Raw genomic sequence first — 24,235 nt, 5'->3', positions numbered from 1 at the left:
GTTCAGGATTGCAGGCTTGCCTGCTGGTTTTTATGCAGTTTTTCATATTGACTCCAGCCCCCACCGTGTATAAAAAGTATAAAGTTTTTATTTTTTAATTTTTATTTTTTTAGTGTTTTTGAAACAGGATTTCTATGTATAGCCCTGGCTGTCCTGGAATTCAATCTGTAAACAAGGCTGGCCTTGAACTCTCAGAGATCCACCTGACTCTGCTTCCCAGTGCTGGGATTAAAGGCGTGTGCCGCTACCACCCAGCAAGTATAAACTTTAAAAATGTGTATTTTATGTGTGGTATGTGTGGATGCTTGGTGCCATAGTGTTCATGGGCAGGCTAGAGGACAGCTTTCAGGAGTTGGTTTGATCATGTGGGTCATAGGGATTGAACTCAAATGGCCAGGCTTGGTGGAAAGTACCTTTACTTTGCTAACTCACTAGAACTCTTTATTAAAACTTATATTGGGGGCTGGAGAGGTGGCTCGGCGGTTAAGGGCACCTACAGCTCCTTTAGAGGAGTTGTGTTTGGTTCCCAGCATCCACTTGGTGGCTCACGACCATCAATAACCCCAGATCCAGAGGATCCTGCACCCTCCTCTACACCCTCTTCTGATCTCCATGGGCACTAGATTAAGCAAGTGTTAACCCAGACATACATGCAGGTGAAACACCCCTCACATGTAAAATAAATCTAAAACACGCTTTTAAAGAAAACCCTTTTATATCAAACTGGATGGGGTAGCACGCACATATACACACCAGGAAAAATACACACACACTTCTGTGATGCCCACTGAGCAACATCCCCAGCACCTGCTGGATCATTGATCAAGTCTCACCAGTGGCTGAAGGAAACCAAGAAAGACAAGTTCCATGCAAGCCCCACAAATCATTCTTTTGGCAGTGGACGTTACCCAGGAAGCACCCCATGGTACAAACGTGTGGAAGGGGGGGACAAATCTTGCTCGGGGCTTTCGGACACGTGTTCTGGAAGTTGAGATCCGGAAGGCAACTTGTAGAAACAAGTAGATTCCCAGGGGACCCTGGAAAGCACTTAAATTTCTGATTTTCTGGAATCATCCTGGGGCCTCTTTCTTGGCCAGCTTCTTTTCACTGACCAAGCTGGGAGGGTACTAGGAGAGTCAGGAGAATACCACTAGAGGTAATCGATTCAATCCAAGATCAATAGTTCAAAGGTCAAGAAAGGCAGGTTCCTTGGGCTGGTCCCCCGTCCCCCTTTTTCCAGTTAAATACCAAGCCACTGAGAAAGCAAAGATCAGGAAAAGGAGGGCAAAGAAAATGGCATCTCCTACCAACGGAGCCCCTTCTTGGTCGGGTCCTCCCTTCTGGAGCGTTCTCCGTGGTGCGCCTGATAGAAAGCTTCAAAGTCGAACATGGTGAGGAGGTTGCCAGGAGACCCAGAGAGCCATCGTGACCCTGACGGGTATATGGAGGAGGGCCGGGAGGAGCATCCTAGAACGCAGGACACTGGTCCATACAGGTCCTGGTCACTGAGCAGACCTCGTCATACTTGTGACCCATGATGGTGCTGCTCAGAACTACATAAGCTTCTGAGAGGCCAGCAGTGAAGAGCTCACGACTTCCGGTAACGCACACCTTTTAATGATAGTGGAGTTAGACGCAGACGCAGACGCAGACGCAGACGCAGACAGATTTTTGTGAGTTCCACGCTAGCCTGCGTTACATAGTGAACCCCTGTCTCAAAACAAAGCAAAACAAAACAGAAAAATAAAACAAAACAAAAAACCCTTTTATATCAGGTTGGAGATGCAGCTCAATTGGTAGGGTGTTTGCCTAGCATGCATGAAGCCCTGAATTAGATTCCTAGCACTGTTTAAATTGCGCTCGCTGGCATAAAACTACTCCCGTCATTCGTAGTAAATTTAAGATCAGCCAGGGCAACCGAGCGGTGGTGGTGTAAGCCTTTAATCCCAGCACTCAGAAGGCAGAGACAATCAGGTCTCTGTGAGTTCGAGGCCAGCCTGGTCTACATAGGACTGTTACACAGAGAAACCCTGTCTTGAAAAACGACAGCAACGGAAAAAAAAATGGGCCTGGGCTATGTGAGATCCTGTCTGAATGAAAGATGAAAATAACACACAGCAGGAAAATTTTCAGAGAGAATTACAGCCCAAGAGCAAATGGCGTGCTTTTGTAACAGTTGAATTTCCTGGCCTTGTGTCCATGGGTCATTGTTAGGATCATAGATGAGTAGGTAAGGGGTGATAACTCACTATCTTATTAGGTGGATTTTATGACACCATTTGTCCTTCTTGATCCTGGCCCATCAGGGTGAGGTACCAAGGGTCTGTGAGAGTTAGGTTTTGTGTAAGGCATGCCCAGTCAGGGCCTAGAGAGATGGCTCAGTGGTTAAGAGCACTGACTGCTCTTCTAGAGAGCTTGAATTTGGTTCCCAGCATTTTAATATTTATTTTCCGTGTATGGGTGCTTTGCCTACATCTAAGTCTGTACACTGTATTGCATGTCTGGTGCAATGAAGTCAGAAGTCACTGGATCCCTTGGAACTGGGTGCTTATGAGCCACCATATGGGTGCTGGGTCCTTTGTAAGAGCAGCAAGCGTTCTTAACTACTGCGTCCTCTTCTTTCCACTAAATAAAACAAATCTCAAAGAAACCAAAAACAACAACAGCAACAAAAACAAACCAAAGACATCACACACAAGCCACTGGGTCGAGCTTCAAGCAGTCAGTTTACTAGTAAGCGAGTGGGGGAGTCTGCTTTTGATTTTTAGCCTGTTGTCTCTAAAATAGTGACTTCCCCGAGTTGGCCGGTCCATTTAGAAGGGATGCTGATGTCCTCTGGACTCTGGATGAGCAGGGAGGGTGAGGGCCAATACTTTGGCCCTTAAGCCTTGATTGTTGCACACCGAGAAGGTCAACTCCACTATTGTTGAAGAAGTGGGAGAATTAGACTTTTAACTTTGTAATTTCTTTGGGTCAGGGATCCTTTGAGCAACAGAGCCCTGAAGACAGTCGCCCTATGTTAAGCTCTATTTCCTTTCAAAGCCTACTAGCTCCATACTATAGCTCACGTTTTAGAAAAACTAATTTTTAGTACAGAAAGTATTCTTTTGAGCAGAATTTGTAGGTGGGTGTAATTTTAGCTTCACTGGGGGCTCATTCTAACAGGGAGCAAGGAAAGAGGTAGATGGAGCCTACTCCCAGGTGAGTTTGAACATTTCACAAATCTTAGCTATACTGTTTTATTTTTTGTGGCTCTGGCAGCAATGAAGATGTTCTAAATAGACACTCGTGCTTTTAGTCCCGTTCTCAGACTGTTGAAACAATGATAATTCCCCTAGGAATCTCATTCCAAAGGACACCAGCCAGAAGGGGAACTTGTCTCTCAGAAAGTCTTCCAGTAGTTCTAACAATGGGTCAGACCACTGTATAGGATGAGGTGAAGACAGCTAATGATGGGTCAATGGTGGACGGGACCATGCCTTGACCTGGACTCCTTAGATGTGCACATCCATGGCCCTCTGTGTAGACTTCCATCTCACTTCAGGCCTCCAAAGACAGACTTGAGAGAGTTGTTCCTCTTCCCAGTGTGGTCCCATTGAGTAAATCTCCTATTTCTGCCTTCCACTTGTATGTGTCTGTGGTAGAGGGGGCTATTGAGATAGGGTCTCTATGTAGTCCTGACTGGCTTGGAATTTGCTATGTAGACCAGGCTGGCCTTGAATTCACAGAGAACCCTTCTGCCTCTGCCTCCCTTGAGTGTTGGTACCATGCCCATCCTCTTTCAACTTTCTTAAATTGGCTTATTAAGGATGGGTGGCTGGACCTGACTTGCGGCACAGGTTGTGAACCCCCGTGTAACACAACGACATTCACGAAGGGATAAAGACACCTTTTGGGGGTGTCTGCCACACATATTGAGCAGACCCCAGGTAGAGAGGAAAGGAAAAATGGAAATTTCCAGATTTGCTGGAGTCATTTCCTCCGGGGACATTTTCCTCTTTCCGCTTCAGCATCAGCTGCTGCTCACCTCTACCCAGTGAAGCAGAAAAAGGAGTTTGGATTTTGTTTTGGATTCTCAGAAAATCTGACCCTTGGAAAGTCTCTCCATGATCAGCTTTTGCCTTTGGGATCTTTTGAGTCTCTTGGGGTTCTTTTGATTCATTAGGTGTTGCCATAGGATTGGGTTATTGTTGTAAAATAGAGAGCGGTGGTGAAGCAGAGAGCTCTCAAAGGCATTGGGAACTGGGACTGGAGAGATGACTCAGTGGTTAAGAGCTGCTCTTCCCAGAGGACCTCAATTCTCAGCACCCACACGACAACTCACAACTGTCTGTAACTGCAGTTCCAGAGGATCCGACACCCTCACACAGACATGCATGCAGGCAAAACACCAATGTGCATAAAATAAAACCACATTTTTAAAAAGGCATTGGGAGGTGGGGTAGAGCACGTCTTTAGTCCTAGCACTTGGGAGGCAGAGGCAGGCGGATCTTTGAGGTCTGGTTTACAGAGTGAGTTCCAGGATAGCCAGGGATGTTACACAGAGAAACCCTGTCTCAAAACAAAGAAAAAAGTCAAGGGGAGGCACGCTCTGCCATTCCTGCCATAGGAAGCCTCAGGGAGACACCTGTAGGTCTCCTCACTTAGGTTTGCTGTGACCTGTGTGGACGGGGTCTGTCAACCCTAGGAGGCAAGGTGGCTTTGACTTCCAAGAATGACAAGTGTCTTAAAGAGATAGGCCGGTTTTGGCTGGTAGAATTTGCTGAAGGAGGTGGAGGCAGGAGGATGACGAGTTTGAGGCCAGCCTGGGCTACATATTTTAGCCCAGTGGTGGTGGCACATGCCTTTAATCACAGCAATCAGGAGGGAGGCAGAGGCAGGCAGATCTCTGTGAGTTCGAAGCCAGTCTGGTCTACAGAGCGAGTTCCAGGACAGGCACCAAACTACCCTGTCTCGAAAAACAAAAAAACAAAAACAAACAAACAAACGGCCCATAAAGTTCTGTTGAACTGTTTGGGGCATCTGCCATGGGACAGGAAAGGTTGGGGTTCTCTTGAGCCACTGCAGTTTGGTGGAACTATTTGGGATATTTATGTAACCCTGAAAATATTGTCTTTCCTGGTTTGGTAGCCTAGAGAGAATGGAAGCTGAGTGGTCTGTTGTAAACCATTTCTAAGACAGCCACGGGGGCGGGGCCGCAATCTCTGCCCCCGGTGCTGCTGAAGAGGAAACCCTGGCCTCTCGATTTTTGCCTTTTCTGTTTAAACTCATCATGCGCTGATAATTATGGTTGGCATGCCTCTAAAATGTTTGAGTGTTTATGTGTGTAAATGGACTTAGGGCCACTTTGTACTACGTAAGAGCAATTGCTTCTGTGTCTATTTTTTGAAGTTGAAATCCAAGGATTCAGAAAACTTAAAGAAGAAGAAACTCATTTCTAGACTTTGCCTCAGGCCAGCTTATTTAAAATTAATTGAAATGTTAATTTTCTGTTTTGTTTTTGACACAGAGACTCACTATGTAGCCCTGGCTGGCCTGGAACTTGCAGCGTAGACCCAATTTCGCCTCCCAAGTACTGGCATCAAAGGCAGTTATCATCACATCTGGTTTAAGTGATGATTTTTAGCTTTCATTGTAAAATGATTTGGGGTTGGTGCTTTTAACTATTAATTATGGAAGCTTGGGTTGAGAAAAAAATCTGATTACAAAATTTAGAAAAGACAGCTAAACATATTTTTATTAAGTGTTCAAAATATCTGAACGGCATTTGCTATACAAACTTAAAGTGAACGGTGAAAAGATTCATTTCAGGGACCTGTGTCCACAGATACTTCTGCCTTAGTCTGTTTCAAAGGGGCATGTGTGGACAACGTTGAGAGGACTAACTTTTGCTTTGAAATAATCACTAATAGATAATACACTCTGGGTTGTTTGGGGGGGGGTTGTTGTTGTTGTTTTTTTCGAGACAGGGTTTCTCTGTGTAGCTTTGCGCCTTTCCTGGAACTCACTCTGTAGACCAGGCTGGCCTCGAACTCACAGAGATTCGCCTGACTCTGCCTCCTGAGTGTCGGGATTAAAGGTGTGCGCCACCACCGCCCAGCAATACACTGTGTTGTAAAGAATGTATTTTAGTATCTAAATTTGTCCCTTTCCCTGGTTCTTTTTTTTTTTTTTTTTAAAGATTTATTTATTTATTTATTATGTACACAGAGGAGGTCGCCAGATCTCATCACAGATGGTTGTGAGCCACCATGTGGTTGCTGGGAATTGAACTCAGGACCTCTGGAAGAACAATCAGTGCTCTTAACCACTGAGCCATCTCTCCAGCCCCCTCCCTTCTTTTGTGTCCTTGATGTGGGAATATGACAAGGTTCAGAACAAAGCTCCAGGACCATTCAGTTTGGGAAAAAAAAAAGAGGTGGGAGGCACCAAAGCAGGCTTGTTATTGGTGCCTATGGGTGCTACCACCTCCAGCCTCTACCAAAACAAATTGGAAGCGAGTAATTGGTAGAGGAGATGGTTTTATTGAGTCCTGGCTTAGGAAAATGGATCGAACCATAAGCAGCCCCCATTTTTTTTTTTTTTTTTTTTTTTTTTTTTTTTTTTTTTTGGTTTTTTTTCGAGACAGGGTTTCTCTGTGTAGCTTTGCGCCTTTCCTGGAACTCACTTGGTAGCCCAGGCTGGCCTCGAACTCACAGAGATCCGCCTGGCTCTGCCTCCCAAGTGCTGGGATTAAAGGCGTGCGCCACCACTGCCCGGCGCAGCCCCCATTTTTGAAGCGGGGGAGTGATCTCATGGGCTTTTATGGAGAGAGTAGTTGGGGAAATTCCATTTTTACATGAGGTCTTCTTTCTCCACTGAAAGTTCCTCAAACAACTGAGATGCATTTTGCTTCTCCTGGAACTTCTTTAAGCCTACCAAAATCTTGCGTTCCCATTAACATACTACAGAAAGGATCTTTCACTCTGAGTTCGAGGCCAACCTGGTCTACATAGCAAGCTCCAGGACAGCCAGGGCTATGCAGGGAAACCAGGTCTCGAAAAACAAAACAAACAAAAACCAAGCCTTGGGGCAGTGGTGGTGCACTCAGGAGACAGAGGCAGGCAGATCTCTGAGTTCGAGGCCAGCCTGGTCTACAGAGTGAGTTCCAGGCCAGCCAGGGCTGTTACACAGAGAAACTGTGTCTGCAAAAACCAACCAACCGAACAAAATGCCACGTGAGTTTTCCCGAGAGAAAAAGAAAGGAAGCAGAGACTCTGTTTGCTTATTGGTTCTGTCGGGTGGAGTGTGGCCCTGATTGATTAAGGTCACAGGAAGCTGCTTTGGGAAAGTAGACAGATGGGGTGCTTGCTGTTTAACAGCATTTGTGAGGGACAAAGAGCCCTACAGGGCAGCAGAGTTGGACATGGCCTAACAGCCTAGTTGAGATCTAACGTAAGCTTTCTTGTAAAACGCAGGTTCTGCATGGGCTTTCTCTGTGCCTTGCACTATCATCTCCTTTAGCTCACTCTTCCCTTAGACCAGCTAACCGGCTCAGGATTTTGACCAGTTAATTGGTTTAAAAATGTGGCCTATGTCTGTGTCTTGAGGTCTCATTTCAATGAGTGTGTGGTTTTGGAGACACCAGTCAAGTAATGTTGAAAGCTTTCATTTTTCCAAACTGTGGAAACTTCATCTAGTTACTGTTATTAAAGGGACAGTTCCTGGGGCTGGAGAGATGGCTCAGCGGTTAAGAGCATGGGCTGCTCTTCCAGAGGACCTGGGTTCAATTCTCAGCACCCACATGGCAGCTCACAACTGTCTGTAACTCTAGTTCCAGGGCATCTGACACCCCACACAGACAGACAGACATGCATGCAGGCAAACACCAATGCACATAAAATACAAATAAGTACTTAAAAACAAAGACAGCTCCTTTAACTTTGGTTGCTTGTCTCCTGATGGGGGGATAGATGAGGGCGGCTGTTTTTTACTGAAGTGTGTGCTCTGTGTGCTGTTTATCTGTTGGGGACCATATGTGTGTATATCCTGTACGTGGCCGCCTGCCACCTTCTGAAAGGAATTGTTTTGTTCAATGTAGTGAATCTAAGACAAGATTTTATGTTTTGTTAAAAAAAAAAAAACAAAACCAAAAACATCGCTTTATGTTTTCTGCTGTTTGTGTTTCAAACCTTTGGCTACTTAGGAAATTGTCTTAAGGATCCGTTTGTGTCACGGTCTTTGAATGACAGCCTTGAGCTGACGGAGCACCTCTTTGGAGTTGACTATAGTAGGCTGACTCCCCTGTGTATCTGACTGGAACCGTGTAGAGATGCGTATGGAAACGTCATGTTAGACACAGTAACTCAGCGCAACGCCTTTGCAGCAGCCAGGTGTGAGTAGAGAGGAGACAGCAAGGGGCCAGAGGCGGCCAGAGGTGGTGTGAGCAATGGGTACAGCAGGCCAGAACCGTCCCCGCTTCCCTTTGACCCTGTGCACTGGGGGCAGAAAGCTGCTAGAAGCCTGCATGAGAGAGCGAGCCAACTCCTGGAGATCAGGGATTGTGGAGCGCTAACAAGGAAGGCCTCCCGTCAGCACAGCCCGACCTACCTTTGCCCATTGAAAGGAGCAGTCAACACCAACAGTGGGATCTTTTCATGCTGTATTGGACCTTGCCCAGTTTTTTCTTTAGTTCCTCTAATAACTGGCTCCTAGAAACAATTGGCACTTGCTTAGGTTAGATGATAATGAGCTTTGGAGACCCCTTATTGTCTGTAAAATGGTTTGTCTCATAGACTTAAAAACGGCATTCAAGCCTTTAATCCCAGCACTCAGGAGGCAGAGGCAGGCGGATCTCTGTGAGTTTGAGACCAGCCTGGGCTACCGAGTGAGTTCCAGGAAAGGCACAAAGCTACACAGGGAAACCCTGTCTCGAAAAACAAAAACAACAACAACAAAAAAAAACGACATTCAAAAATTTACGTTCTGCCGGGCAGTGGTAGTGCACGCCTTTAATCCCAGAGGCAGGCGGATCCCTGTGAGTTCAAGGTCAGCCTGGTCTACAGAGCAAGTTCCAGGACAGGCAACAAAACTACAGAGAAACTCTGTCTAAAAAAAAAAAATTACGTTCTTGTTTGTTCTACTAAACCAAAGGTAACTTCTAGCTGGGGGTGGTGGTGCATGCCTTTAATCCCAGCACTCAGGAGGCAGAAGCAGGGTGATCTCTGTAAGCACAAAGCCAGCCGGGGCTACAGAGTGAGTTCCAGGACAGCCAGGGCTACGCAGAGAAACCCTGTCTCAAAAAAGGAAAACAAAAAAGTAACCTCTCTATAGTTCTTCTGTAGCATGATGCTAACTGTTGCTGGCTTTACATGTAGATGCCTCTTAAACTATGTCAGCCTCCTAAAGATGGACAGATGTCAGGTATTTGTAAATTTGTACATGATTTGATGCTTCATTTTCGAAATAGCTTTACTGTTATTGGTTGTGTGTTTTAAAAAAGAAATACTTATTTTTATGTGTTTTACCTGCATGTATGTCTATGCAGCACATACATGCCAGGTGCCCTCAGAAATCAGAAGAGGGCATTGGATCCCCTGGAACTGGAGTTACACATAGGTGTGATCTGCATGTGGGTGCTGGAAACTGAACCAGGGTTCTCTGGAAGAGCAGCCAGTGCTCTTAGGCCCCGAGCCTTCTGTCTAGCGCCTGGTCGTGTTTTTGTGAAGCATTATAGTTAACTGTTGTGGGTGATCTGATGTGATTTTGTAAAGCCTTATAACTGAACTGTCTGTTAATGTTCTACAGAAGTCCAGCTCGTGCCAAATGAACCCGAACAACATTTTTGAGATGCTAGGACATTACCCGCGGGCCATGGAGAGTGGATTTCAGGTGTGCCTGATCTAAGAGGCGTTCCTTCTACACCTCAGTTGTTTAACTCAGGCCTGAAGGGCTCATTAGCACTGGCTCCTTTCCATCTGTCATTTACCCTCCCCCGGGAGATCGAATCAGACCAGGCAGGATGAATCATGGGACTATGGAGAGCATGGGCCCATGGTCAATTAACAATGTCTTCAGAAAATATTTGTTCAGAGATGGGGGTGGGGAGGTTGTCAAGGTAGGCACGGTAGCACTTGTTTGTAATCCCTGCAGCTGGGAAGCTGACCTACAAACATCTCAGGTTTGAGGCCAATTTAGGCCTCGTGATAAGAGCCTGTCTCAAACCGGAGAGATGGAGTTGCTTGTACCAGCCCTTCCAAACGTAACTAAGAGCCATGAAAAAGGATTCTTTCTTTTTGTTTGCTTGGTTTTTTTGTTTGTTTGTTTGTTTGTTTGTTTTGTGTGTGTGTGTGTGTGTGTGTGTGTGTGTGTGTGTGTGTGTGTGTGTGTGTTTGTTTTTTGTTAGGTTTTTTGGTTTTTGGTTTTTGAAGACAGGGTTTCTCTGCGTAGCTTTGCGCCTTTCCTGGAACTCACTTGGTAGTCCAGGCTGGCCTCGAACTCACAGAGATCCGCCTGCCTCTGCCTCCCGAGTGCTGGGATTAAAGGTGTGCGCCGCCACCGCCCGGTGCTTGTTTTTGTTTTTTGTTTTTCAGAGCTGAGGACCGAACCCAGGGCCTTGTGCTTGGTAGGCAAGCGCTCTACCACTGAGCTAAATCCCCAACCCCCTTTTTTTAAAAAAAATCTATTTATTTTGTGTATATGAGTGACCTGTCTTCATGCACACTGGAAGAGGGAATACACGGTTGTGAGTCACCATGTGGTTGCTGGGAATTGAACTCAGGACCTCTGGAAGAGCAGTCAGTGCTCTTAACCTCTGAGCCATCTCTCCAGCCCTGTTTTTGTTTTTAAGACAGGGTTTTTCCTGTAGCCCAGCTGTCCTGGAACTCTCTTTGTAGACCAGGCTGGCCTCAAAGTCAGATCCACCTGCCTCTGCCTCTTGAGTGCTGGGATTAAAGGTGGGCGCCACCACAGCCAGAGAGGAATGATTCTTATGTGGTACCTGACACTGATTAACTATTTTCTAACCTTCATCTCTACCTCCATTTTATTTATCATCTTGTTTTAGACACAGACATGTGCCACCTCAAGATTGTGGTGTTAAAATTGAGACCAGTCTGGCAGGAATGAATAGATGCAAAAGAGACACATGTCCCTCTTCCCAGTATGGCCTTATTAACTGAATCACCTTTTTCTACTTCTCACTTTTAATTTGGCTCTTTTGATTAGCTTATTGAGGACCAGAAGGCCATACCTGAGTTGGGGCTCAAGCTGTGACCCCCAAGTTCAATAACAAACTAGGGCCTTGTACATGCCAGGCAAGTGATCTACCGACTGAGCTATATATATCCCCAGCCCAAAGCTTTTTATATTTTATTTTTATATTTCCTTTTTTTTTTTTTTTTTTTTTTTTTGGTTTTTCGAGACAGGCTTTCTCTGTGTAGCTTTGCGCCTTTCCTGGGACTCACTTGGTAGCCCAGGCTGGCCTCGAACTCACAGAGATCCACCTGGCTCTGCCTCCTGAGTGCTGGGATTAAAGGCGTGTGCCACCACCGCCGGCTTCCTTTTTTTTTTTTTTTTTTTTAATGACAAGGTCTCAGCATGTAGCCTGAGCTGTCCTGGAACTTATGTATTTACTTTCTGAGACAAGGCCTGAAACTCACTGTGTAACCTATGCTAGCCGCCAACTTGTGGTGCTCTTCCTGTCTCAGTCTTCCTGTCTCAGCCTCAGGAGATGCTAGAGTAATAGACAGAAGCCACCACATCTGGCAGTGGGCCAGATTTTAAGTGACAGAACTGTCCAAATGGCAAAAGGAAAAAACTGAGTGGGGCATGATGACAAAGTTGGAGGTAGAGGTTGAAGAATCAGGAGTTCGAGGCCAGCCTTGGTTATGTTGTAAGGAGTCTTTCTCGGTCCCACCAGCCAGCTCCCAAATAACAACATGGAGACTTCTTATTATGAAAGGTCAGCCTTATCTTAGGCTTATTTCTAACCAGCTCTTATAACTTAACGCATTTCTATTAATCTACATTCTATCACATGGTTCATGCCTGTCACCTCTCCTCCTGCCCATCCTGCTTCCTGTGCATCCGGCTGGCGACTCCCCCTTTCTTCTTCCCAGAGCTCTCTCTGTCTGGAAGTCCCGCCTATACCTCCTGCCTAGCTATTGGCTGTTCAGCTCTTTATTACACCAATCACAGCAATACGTCTTCACACAGTGTCCAAATATCCTACAACACGATATAGTGAAATTTGGTATAGCGTGAAGTACGTAGCAAGTTCTAGACCAGCCAGTACTATGTAGCATAACCTGGTCTCATAAAATCAAACAGGGCTGAAGAGATGGCTTAGCTGTCAAGAGCAAGTACTGATCCTACAGACATCTGAATTTGGTTCCCGCAACCATGCCAGGCAGCTCACAATTCCCTTAAGTCCAGCGCCAGAGAAATTCGGCTCCCAAGAGCACCTGCACTCATGTGCACATCAGACACGTAAATTAAAAATAAAACAAGCAAATAATTCTGAATTTACTAAATATGCAGCAGAAGTGCCAGATGCTTTAGTAACCACTTTATGTGTTTAAGGTTTTGACACATGCATACTGTATAAAGCAGAATATTATTGGTTGCCTTGTATGTATTACACCTACATACATTTAACATGTAAACTTTTGCCTAGCACTTATAAAACCTTAGACACATATCTTTAGCCTCATGTGTGTGTGTGTGTGTGTGTGTGTGTGTGTGTGTGTCTGTGTGTGTGTCTGTGTCTGTGTCTGTGTCTGTGTGTGTTTAGCAGCAGCTATATAGAATTTCAAATATAGAGTACCATGAGTTAATAGTTTCTTATTTAGCCACAGTTGTAAAAGAATTACTCTCAAAACTTTAAAAACAATTATATACTTAAATAAATGTTTACTTTGGTTTTATTTCTTTTTTAACTAATTAAAATTTTGGAGACAGGGTCTCTGTGTGTAACAGTCCTGCCTGTCCTGGATCTCGCTCTGCAGACCAGACTGGCCTCAGACTCACAGAGATCCGCCTGCCTTTGCCTCCTGAGTGCTGGGATTAAAGGTGTGCACCGCTATGCCCAATTGACTTTGGTTTTTAAAGAGATAGAATTTTTATTTATGTGTCTAGTGTGTATATGCCGTATGTGTGGGTGGGTGGGTGCCTGTGGATGCCAGAAGAAAGTACTAGAGTCCCTTGAACTGGAGTTACAGGGACGCCATGTGGGTGCCAGGGAACCAAACCAAACTCTTAAATGCTGAGCTGTCTTCCTAGCCCCGGCCTTGACTTCTAAAAGATTGGGTTCCCTAGTAATGAAGAACGTAGTAGTGCAGACATGGCAACCACCTATCAGGCCCGCAGTGGAAGGGAGGAGACAGAGAATCCCTGGAGCATGATGGCTAGCCAGACTAGCCAGAAGTGATAAGCTCCAGATTCAGTGAGAGACCCTACCTCAATTATTTTTGAGACACCTCTCATTGTATATTGTAGCACTGGCTGTCCTCGAACTCACAGAGATCCACCTGCCTCTGCCTCCTGAATGCTGGGATTAAAGATGTGCCCTAATAGGCCTGGTGAGTATTTGAATTTTTTTTTTTTTTTTTTTTTGGTTTTTCGAGACAGGGTTTCTCTGTGTAGCTTTGCGCCTTTCCTGGAACTCACTTGGTAGCCCAGGCTGGCCTCGAACTCACAGAGATCCGCCTGGCTCTGCCTCCCGAGTGCTGGGATTAAAGGCGTGCGCCACCACCGCCCGGCAGTATTTGAATTTTGTAAAGACTGATTTTTTTAAAATGTTTGTTTATGAGACAAGACCTTTCTAGATAGCTCTGACTGATCTAGAACTCACTATTGCAGACCAGATTGGCCTTGAACTCAAACAGATCCATTTGACTCTGCCCTCTGAGTACTGGAATTTAAAAGTGTGCACTACCAGGCTGACTTTTTTTTTAATGTGAGTATCTGTGTGTGAATATATGCACCTGAGTGCAGGTGCCCATGAAGACCAGAAGAGGGCGTTGGATCCCAGGAACTAGAGTCACAGGCTATGTGGATGCTGGGATCTGAACTTGAGTCCTCTAGAAGAACAGCAGGAGCTCTTAGCTTAGCTATCTAGCCCAAGTATTTGAATTTTTTAAGGCTTTTTATTCTCATTATATGTGTATGAATGCCACGTATGTGTGGGGGCCCATGTGGCTAGAAGAGGGTGTTGGATACCTTGGAGGTACAGTTACAGGCAGTTGTGAGCCACCCTAAGTGGGCGCTAGGAATGGAACTTGAGTCCTCAAGAAGAGCTGCAAGCGTTCTTCACCATTGAACCATTACTCCAGCCTCTGAATTTAGTATCGATGAATTAGCATTTTAATTTCCTTACAAGTGAGTCAGATGTTTTCTTTGTTGTATAGCTTTTATAAACATTTCTCTTTGTGTGTGTGTGGTGCTGGAGACGGTTCTTGGGACCTTGAACATGTAGGCAAGTGCTCTACCACTGAGATGTACTCTCAACCCCCGTTTATCTCACCTTATAATTACTTTATATTTCACATGAAATAAGATACTAGACAAACATGGGGCTGGAGAGATGGCTCAGGGGTTAAGAGCGCTGACTCTTCTTACAGAGGACCGGAGTTCAATTCCCAGCACCCATATGGCAGCTCACACCTGTCTGTAACTCCAGTTTCAGGGGATCCCCACACCCATGGCAAAAACACAAATGCACATTAAAATAAAATAAAATATATTTTAAAAAAAGATACTAGACAAACATATTTGATATTTAAGCTAAAGCAAGCAAACCAACATTAATCTCTGTATTTGTGAAGTGGATGTTGTGCTACATCTGTAGTTCCAATAATCTGGAAGCTGAGGCAGGAGGATCTTGAGTTAGAAACACTGAATCAAAATCTAGCAAAAATTATTATATTTGAAATGTAGAAAGTATTGAATATTGTGGGGCTGGGGAGATGACTCAGTGGTTAAGAGTGGCTGCTCTTCCAGAGTACCCAGGTTCAAATCCCAGTCACCACATAGCAGCTCACAACTGTCTATAACTCCAATTCCGGTGGCTCCGACACCCTTAACACACTTACACAGACCCAGATGCAGGGAAAACACCAATGCACATTTTAACAAATCATAAGAAGGAAAGCATTGACTATTGTAACTTAAAACATCTGAGAATACGGCCAGCGAGGATGGCTCAGCAGGTAAAGGCTCTTGCCCTACGTGAGTTCTCTCCCCAAGACCCACATAAAAGTCCACACGTGCAACACATGCACACACAACAGGAACAACAAATTATGAAGAATGCATCTAATAGATATTAAAACAGGAAAATATGTTAGCAATTTAGAAACTTTTTTTTATTTTTACCTTACCAAAAGAAAAAAAAACCCGAAATAATTTGTCAAAGTTTTATTTAAACCAGGCTTGGTGGCTCATGCCTATAATCCCAGTAGCTGACAGACCAAGCAGGATTTTCATGAGTTCCAGGCCACTAAGAGAGATATAATGAGAACCTGTCTCTAAAAAGCCATTTTTGTTTTTTTTTTTGTTTTTTTTGTTTTTTTTTTTTTTTACTTAAACCCTGCAAACTAACGGACAACAACTGAGTGTGGTGGTGTATTCCTGCAAATCCCAGCACTTGGGAAGTAGAGGCAGGAGGATCAGGAGTTTAAGCTCATCTGGGCTATCGATTGGGTTTAGGAACCACATTACATGAAACCATGATTAAATGGAAAATAAGCTCTGGGAGGAGTCTATGGTATAAGCATCATATCGAAGGCTGGGAGACAGATTAGTACACTTGCTGTGTATGTATGAGTTCCTGAATTCAGATACCCACACCACATAGAGAGCTGTGCGTGGTTGTAATTTCTGCTTTAGGAGATGGAGACCGGTGGATCCTGGGAGCTTGCTAGATGAACCAGCTAAGCCAAAAAAATGTCAATGAGAGACTCTGTGTCAAGGCAATAAGGCATAGTCCGTGTCCTCCTCCAGCATCTACATTCATGCACATGGACTCATGAATCTGCATGTTCACATGTACATACCACACACATACAGTACACATACACACATAAAAACAACCTAAAAATCTACCCTATAACATGAATTCCCCAAAGGTACTTACCCAAAGGTAAATTTACAGATTGAGACTGTAATTGTATGTAATGCTGGTGAAGCAGGTGGCTGGTATGCAGCTTGGCTTTAGGACGGCCTGCTTTTACCCTTAAATAGTGTTAACTTGGAAGAGCAGAGATGACAGCTTTGAGTAATGGGGTTTTTGCTTGCTTTTTTGTTTTGTTTTTATTTTTTTTTAACAAAAGAGGAAAAAGACAATTCTGGGGGTGGGGAGAAAAGAAGGCCTTATATTAATCCCCTGTTTATAAGAATTCTCTTTTTACATGTCATGTCTAAGATGACCAAGGCTCTTTATATGTGATGTCAACTTCAATTCCTGGGACTGTGTGATGCTCCGGCCCCATTATTCCATTGCAGAATCATCTCTCCATGAGGCCACGAGGGTCCTTTGGTTCAGGTTGCCATGCGGTTGCACCTGACTGGAAAGGTCAGGGCATTCCCATTGCTAACAAACCTCTGTGTGACAAAAGGCCAGTGATTTGGGCTTCAGAGAGTGTCGGCAATTCCTAAGCTTTACTGAAGGCTTTTTGGGTGGGATAACTTCGAGGGGCAAATAGATTAAGGAAGATAAAACCTGGAATGTTTCAGCCAAGCTTTTATCTTGCCTCTTTCTTGCCTTTATTAAATACCCTAAAGAGTTCATTAACCAGGCTGGCTGTAGGCGTTTAATGCCCTGTCCTAATTTGTAATTTTCTCCTGATGTCTGGGGCCTGTTAGGCAGTCCGTAGCAATGAGGACTTTCTCATCGGCTGAGTTAGGTCCTATATTGGTATTTTTTTTAAAAGCTTCATCAGTGTGCCTAGAAATATGGCTAGATTGCCATCTTCCTGTTCCTGAGTGATTTCTTGGGCTCCGCCGTAATTCTTTGGAATGTTTTCAGTGCCTGGCATGTTTAGGGTCTCTGTAAATTTGCTAGTCCACAATGCATCCCGTCATCCAGAAGAGTGATTATGAAGTCCGGGAATGAGCATTTACATGACTATGATATCCCCTGTCCCATGTAATCCTATAGAGACCCTGGCCCAACAAGATGTGGGCAGTTTATTAAATGAGGGGATCAGCCTAAGGGAAGCAATTCAAGGTCTCGAACTTGTAAGAAGTCCCACTTGCTCTGGCCACTAACACAGCAAAGGGTGTCTTAGAAGGACAAGGAAGAAACTGTAAGTGAGGAGGGTGGGGATGGCGAACTCTCCAGGCTGTGGAAACAGCAAGAACACATGGAGCAACTGAGTTCTTTCTCTGCTGGATTACCTGAGGAGGTCAGGAGATCTTTTTCCAGAGGAAAAACCGGAGGGTGGATAATAAACCAGCCAGCTAGGAGACTTCTACAAACTCCGTCCATATGGCATGTGACATGATGTATGAATCACTTGTTTGCCATGATTTTCACCCAGGATGGCCTGGCCTCCAGAGGACCTTCTGGGCCTCTCAACTTGACAGTGATGTAGCTATGGAGACCTCACTTCATGGGCTATTTGGTGCCCACACTGCAAAAAGGGTCAAAGTCCTGTTTCCTGACTTGAACCGTGACTAAAGGATAGTTAGAGATGGGAGAGAATGGGGGGGGGGGGACGAGAAGGAGAGAGAGGACGGGAGGGGTGGGGGAAACAGGGACAGCAGTGGAAGAGTGGGGCAGAGGGAACCCCAGACACAACCCAGTCCTCAGCAGAAGAAAGATCCTGGCAGCTGGCGGTGGATGGTGTCTCAACTCTCCGAGTTCAAAATCCACCCTGAGTGCCCTGCCAGAGTCGCTGCGTATTACTGAACACCTAGGAGTTTCCAACTTAAAAACAATAGGAAGGAAATAAAGCCAGAGAGGAAGAAGGAGCATTCTGAGAAAAGTGGACCTGTGCAAGGAGGGAAGCGAGGTCACGGAGATGGCAACCAGGAACAGTGCTGAATCACACACCAGACCAGTTCCGTACAGTAGAGTCGGTTCCGGTTTGGGTTGGTTGGTTGGTTGGTTTTTAAGATTTTATATTTTTATATTTTTTATGTGGATGAGTGCTTTGTTTGTATGTTTATAAGTATATTACATGCATGCCTGGTGCCCACGGAGGTCAAAAGAAGGTGCCAGATCCCCAGAACTGGAGTTGCTCATGATCATGGACCACCTTGTCGGTGCTGGGAACCCAACCAGAGTCCTCTGCACAGGTAGCCAGTGCTCTTGCCTGCTGGGCTATCTTGCTCCCCACTCCCCATCTCTGCTGAGTGTGTGACTCACTGTAGTCGTTGAGGAAATGCACGCAGGCTGTGGAGGCAGGGTGGCACAGGCCTTTAATCCCAGAACTCTACCGGCAGACGCAGGCGGGTAACTGTGAGGGACAGGCAAGCCTTGGCTTCATGGTTAGTGCCAGGCCAGGCAGGGTCACACAGTGAGACCCTGTCTTTAAAATGCAGGAAATTAAAGTGTGAGTGGATGTGTGAGCAGCTGGGAGACTCAGCCATTAAGAACACTTGCTACTCTTGCCGAGGACCTGGGTTCAGTTCCCAGCACCCGCATAGCATGGCTCACAACTGCCTGATACTCCAGTTCTAGGGAGTTTGACTCTTCTGGCCTCAGTGGACAGTGCTGAAGAACCCATACGTATATGCAGACAGACAGACAGACAGACAGACAGACAGACAGACACACACACACACACACACACACACACACACACACTAAATCTTTTTAAAGGAGGAGATAACAAGGTGCCTCAGCAGGTAAAAGCCAACAGCTATTGAAACTTATAACTGGTGAAAAGGCAAAGTGTGTGTTATCTGCCATCCCTTCTCATGCAGTTTCTTTAAAATCTTTTACACTTATTTGTTTAGTGTTGTGCACGATTGTGTGTATGTGTGTGGGGGGATGAGTTTGTGCATTTTCATAGGAATGTGAGCACACACGTGCCAAAGCACATACGTGGAAGTCAAAAGACAATCCCTACATGGCTTGCACCTTGTTCAAGACAGGATCTGTTTGCTGTTGGTTGCTGTGTATGTTAGGCTAGCCTCTACCCATGAGCTTCCTGGCGCTCTCCTGTCTCCACTCAGCTTCTTGCTGTAGGAACACCGGGATTACAGACTCCTGCTACCATACTCGGCTTTCTGTACGGTGTGGGATTTGAATTCAAGTCTTCATGCTTGTGCGGCAAGTGTTCTGACCACGGAGCCATCTCCCCAGCCCCAGTTTGTGCGAGTTCTTTTATAATTTCGTAAATTAAAAAGTCTTTTGGAGGGGGAAAGGGTCTCCTATAGCCAAGGTTAGCTTCAAATTAACTATGTAATGGAAGATTATCTTGAACCTCTGGTCCCGTGTTCACCCCCCCCCCAGTGCTGGGATTGCAACCATGCAGCACCATAGCCAGTTTTAGGTGGTGGTGGGGACTGAATGCAGGTCTTCATGCATGCTGCACAGGCACGCTACCTCCTGAACCACACTCCCAGCCTTCTCTGCCTCAGCTGAAGTTGTGTGTGCACACCCCACCATGCACAGAGAGGTCAGCCGACAACTTTCAGGAGTCCGTTCCTGCTTTCTCTCTTGTTGAGACAGGCTCGGTCTTGTTGAAGTATGAGCTAGAGAATTCAGGCTGATGGTGCTCTTGTCTCTGCCTTCCATTTCACAGCAAGAGTGGTGTCATTACAGATGTGTGGCATCCCATCTGACTTTTTACACATGTTCCCGAGAACCTACTCAGGTTATCAGGCTTGTGCAGCTAATTCCTTACCCACTGTAATTTTCTTTTTGAGACAGGATTTCAAATAGCCCAGGCCTTGAACCTCCTGCTACTATTTCCAAGCCTAATTCATTTGAATTTTTTTTTGTTTGTTTTTTCGAGACAGGGTTTCTCCATGTAGTTTTGGTGCCTGTCCTGGATCTCTCTCTGTAGACCAGGCATGGCTCTGCCTCCTGAGTGCTGGGATCAAAGGCGTGTGCCACCGCCCAACTCATTTCTTTGGTTTTGTTTTAGACATGATCTCACTATTCTCCTCAAATACCCTGTCAACTGAACTACATCCCCAGCCCAATGCTTCATAGTTTTCAGGTTAGAAGTCTTGCCTGTCTTTAGGTATTTTTTTAAAAGATTTATTTATTGTGTATGCAGTGTTCTGTCTGCATGTATCCCTACCCACCAGAAGACGGCGCCAGTTCTCATTATAGATGGTTTGAGCCACCATGTGGGTGTCTGGAACTGAACTCAGGACCTCTGGAAGAGTAGACAGTGCTCTTGACCCCTGAGCCATCTCTCCAGCCCTGTCTTTAGTTATTTTATTACTAGTCATATACATTGACGTCTTGTTCTTGAAATTTTTGTTTTGTAGTGCCAGGGATCAAACCCAGGGCCTCAGGCATCTTAGGCAAGTGCCCCATGGCTGAGCTGGATCCACAGCTCCACAGACTATAAATTTAAATCAATCAATATAGTACCTAATCAAAAAAGATTATGTTTAATCTGTAATATCTTTTTTTTTAGAAAATATTTTATTTTTTAATTTTATGTGTGTTTCACCTGGGTGTATAGCAAGTGTACCACATGTGTGCAGTACCTGCAGAGGCCAGAAGAGGGCCTGAGGTTTTTTTTTTTCCATGGTTGTGAGTCACCATTAGGGAGCTGGGAACCCAACTTGGGTCCTCTGCAAGAGCAGCAAGAGCTCTTAACTGTTGAGCCATCTTTCCAGCCCTAAGCCCCTAATGTCTTAATTTCATACCCTAGGTTGTTAATTACTTATGTATATAATTAACTTTTGCATAATCTTCTATCACATACAATCTTGCATCCTGCAGCCTTGCTGAACTCATATACTGATGGGACTCTGCTGCTTAGAATCTTCTCTTTCTTTCTCTCAAAAACAAACCAAACAACAACAAAAACCCCAAGAAAACAAAACATAAAGTTGGGTGAGTAAAGAGATAGAGAGGATATCGGAGGACTTAAGGGAGTGGGAAGAACTTGTTCAAAATACATGGGAGTGGTTTTTTTGTGGGGGGGAGTGAGATAGGGTTTCTCTGTGTAGCCCTGGCTGTCCTGGATCTCGCTCTGCAGACTAGGCTGGCCTTGAACTCAGAGATCCGCCTGCCTCTGCCTCCAGAGTGCTGGGATTAGAGGTGTGTGCTACCATGCCTGGCTCTCAAAAATATGTATTTTTTTTAAATATAATTTATTTTTATTTTATTTGCATTGGTGTTTTGCTGCATGTATGACTGTGTGAGGGTGTCAAATCTTGAGTTACAGACAGTTGTGAGCTGCCATGTGGGTGGTGGGACTTGAACCCAGGTCCTCTGGAAGAGTAGTCAGTGCTCTTAACCACTGAGCCATCTCTCCAGCCCCTCTCAAAATATATTGTATGAAAAATTTTAAAATAAATGTAATAAAAAGAAAATAAAAGGATTTTCTATGTATACATTCAGAGATAGACTCATTCTTCCTTTATAATTGGGATGCCTTTTGCTCCCTCGCCTTGTCTAATGACCCGGAGTCAGCCCTCCCATTCAGTGTGATGGAAGCAGTAAGAGACCACCTCCTTGTGTGTTTCTGAGCTTTGTGGGGGACCATTGTCTTTTATCACGTTTGTTGCTAGCTGTAGGATTTTTGGAGATGCCCTCTATCATGTTGAAGAAGTCCGATTTCTGACGGACTAGCTCACTCGAGCTAGCAGGGACACTTGGCTGTTGCTGGCTGAGATCCTCAGGACCATCAGGGAATTGGGGAACAGTAGAGGAAGGACAGGGACAGGTATTGCTGAGGAAACTCAGCATGAGACAGGCAGAGTTTAGCCGGGTGGTAGTGGCACACGCCTTTAATCCCAGCACTCAGGAGGCAGAGGCAGGCGGATCTCTGTGAGTTCGAGGCCAGCCTGGTCTACAGAGCGAGTTCCAGGACAGGCTCCAAAGCTACACAGAGAAACCCTGTCTCAAAAAACCAAAAGAGAGAGAGAGAGAGAGAGAGAGAGAGAGAGAGAGAGAGAGAGAGAGAGAGAGAGAGTTTGATGCCCAGTTCCCTGGGCTCATCAAGAGTGCATTTATAGGAGTTAAGAAAGAAGCTGGGCAGTGGTGGTGCACACCTTTAATCCCAGCACTCATGTAGGCAGATCTCTGTGAGTTCGAGGCCAGCCTGGTCTACAGAGCAAATTTCAGGACAGCTAGGGCTGTTACACAGAGAAATCCTGTCTCAAAAAACCAAAAAGAATTAAGAAAAAGGTCAGTTTAACATGGACCTTGAGACTTGTATGGGACTTCAGTGACTTTGCTGAGCCCCATGGTGAGACAATGTTCCTCATGAGGTAAGAGTGTCTCTGGCAGATCTGAATAACTTAGACTGCCATTAAATTGGGTTCCTAAAGTGACAAATCAATCAGAATGGGGTGAGAAAAAATGGGGGGGGGTGTGGATCACTCAAAAGCAAACGGGCAATCGATATTTGTGTCAAGTTAGAGTTTCTAAGGAAGAATTTGACAGAAAGTCAAACTCAGTGTTTGTGAGCCTTGGAAGGTTTCAAAGCCTGGGCAGAAGTTTAGGGAAAATATAAATGATAGAGCTGTGCCCTGTAAAAGAGGCTCAGCTTGTCCCAAGGATGGGTAGTTATCCCCTCAGAGTAAGCTGTGTTTATTTCTTTTCTATAAGAATGTATAGGCTGGAGAGATGGCTCAGTGGTTAAGAGCACTGACTACTCTTCCAGAGGACCCGGGTTTGATTCCTACCGCCCACATGGCAGCTCATAACTGTCTGTAACTCCAAGATCTGACATCCTCATATAGATATACATGCAGGCAAAACATCAATGCACATAAAATAAAAGTAAGTAATTAAAAAAAAAGAATGTATATTGGAGGTGGAAATTGTTCACCCAGTGCAGGGCCCTCTCAGGAACTTGGTGTGCCCAATGGCGAGAGCATGCCTGTACTGGCCCTTGGCCATAGTCCAACCAGAACAATGAGAACTAGCCCTGAGCCCACCAACCTGTTGGAGGTGGGAAGATGGATGCATGGATGCATGGCAGCTCTGTGGCAGATCCCAAGATGAGGCGGTGGGATGGGCCCTGGAGAGTGACTGTGGGTTGTGGAAGACTTAGACAATGCCTCCCATTCACACTGCTATCCCCAGCACTGATCTTTCGAGGATACAAGAGATACAAGTGGTGGGAACTTTTCCTGCTGTTTCTCTTTAGTGTCAATCCCTGGAGCTGCTGACTCCTGCATTCAGTGGCACTTGCTTAGAATGGCGGATGGAGGCCTCCCGGGAGCTCTGCTTCTCAGCCAGTAGAATCCGGTCTTGTTGGAAAGGCCACAGGGGCTTTGCCACCTTGCTAAGGAGCTCTGAAGTAGCAATCCCTAAAGCTTGGTTGTGTTAACTGTCACGTGGGAACCTCTCCCCAAAGTTTCACTATGCTTCAACGTGTAAGAAGAACAAACCAGGTCAGCCTCTGGGAGTTTTGTTTTGACCCGGTGCCTGCAAAGATGGTATTGACTCGTTTCATTGTATCCTACACCTCGCGAGGGTTGTCTCCCTGCCAGCCATGAGGCTTGTGGGGTACCTGGCAGTACTTGCTTAGAAAGGCAAGTGGGGGCCTCTGATGATCCTTGCTACCTTTTGCAGAAAGCTTTCATTTCATAGCTGATATAATGCTAGCCTCTGGGGTTGGGGATTTAGCTCAGTGGCAGAGTGCTTGCCTAGCAAGCACAAGGCCCTGGGTTCGATCCTCAGCTCAAAAAATTAAAAAAAAAAAGACAAAATGATAATGCTAACCTCCAAACGTTTTCGAAGAGCAACTGGAAGACATGCGTGCACATCCTAAAGGGGCACGGAGCAGACGCAGGTGTGAAAATCTTAGAACTTTTAGGTTGGATAAGGCGCAAATGCCATACAGCAAGGTGAAGGAGGAAAAACCATTCCCAAAAGGCTGTGCCTGGCAATGTAGAAGATGATCTTCATGGATGGAAAAAGATTCGCCCAGAAGCGACAGGTTATTGAATGAACATGACAGCGCCTGCCCGCCCCGTAGTTGACTGCTTCCCTATCGTTGTTGACTCTGGAGACCCCCGAGTGAGGGGGTCCCTGCAGGTGTCAGACAGGGAAGTGAACTGTGGGAAGAGATGAGAAGGAAAACCTGGTACAGACTGACTCGTCAGC

This window comes from Peromyscus maniculatus, chromosome X (assembly GCF_049852395.1).
Source record: "Peromyscus maniculatus bairdii isolate BWxNUB_F1_BW_parent chromosome X, HU_Pman_BW_mat_3.1, whole genome shotgun sequence".
Taxonomy (NCBI): Eukaryota; Metazoa; Chordata; class Mammalia; order Rodentia; family Cricetidae; genus Peromyscus; species Peromyscus maniculatus.
This window is presented reverse-complemented; position numbering follows the sequence as displayed.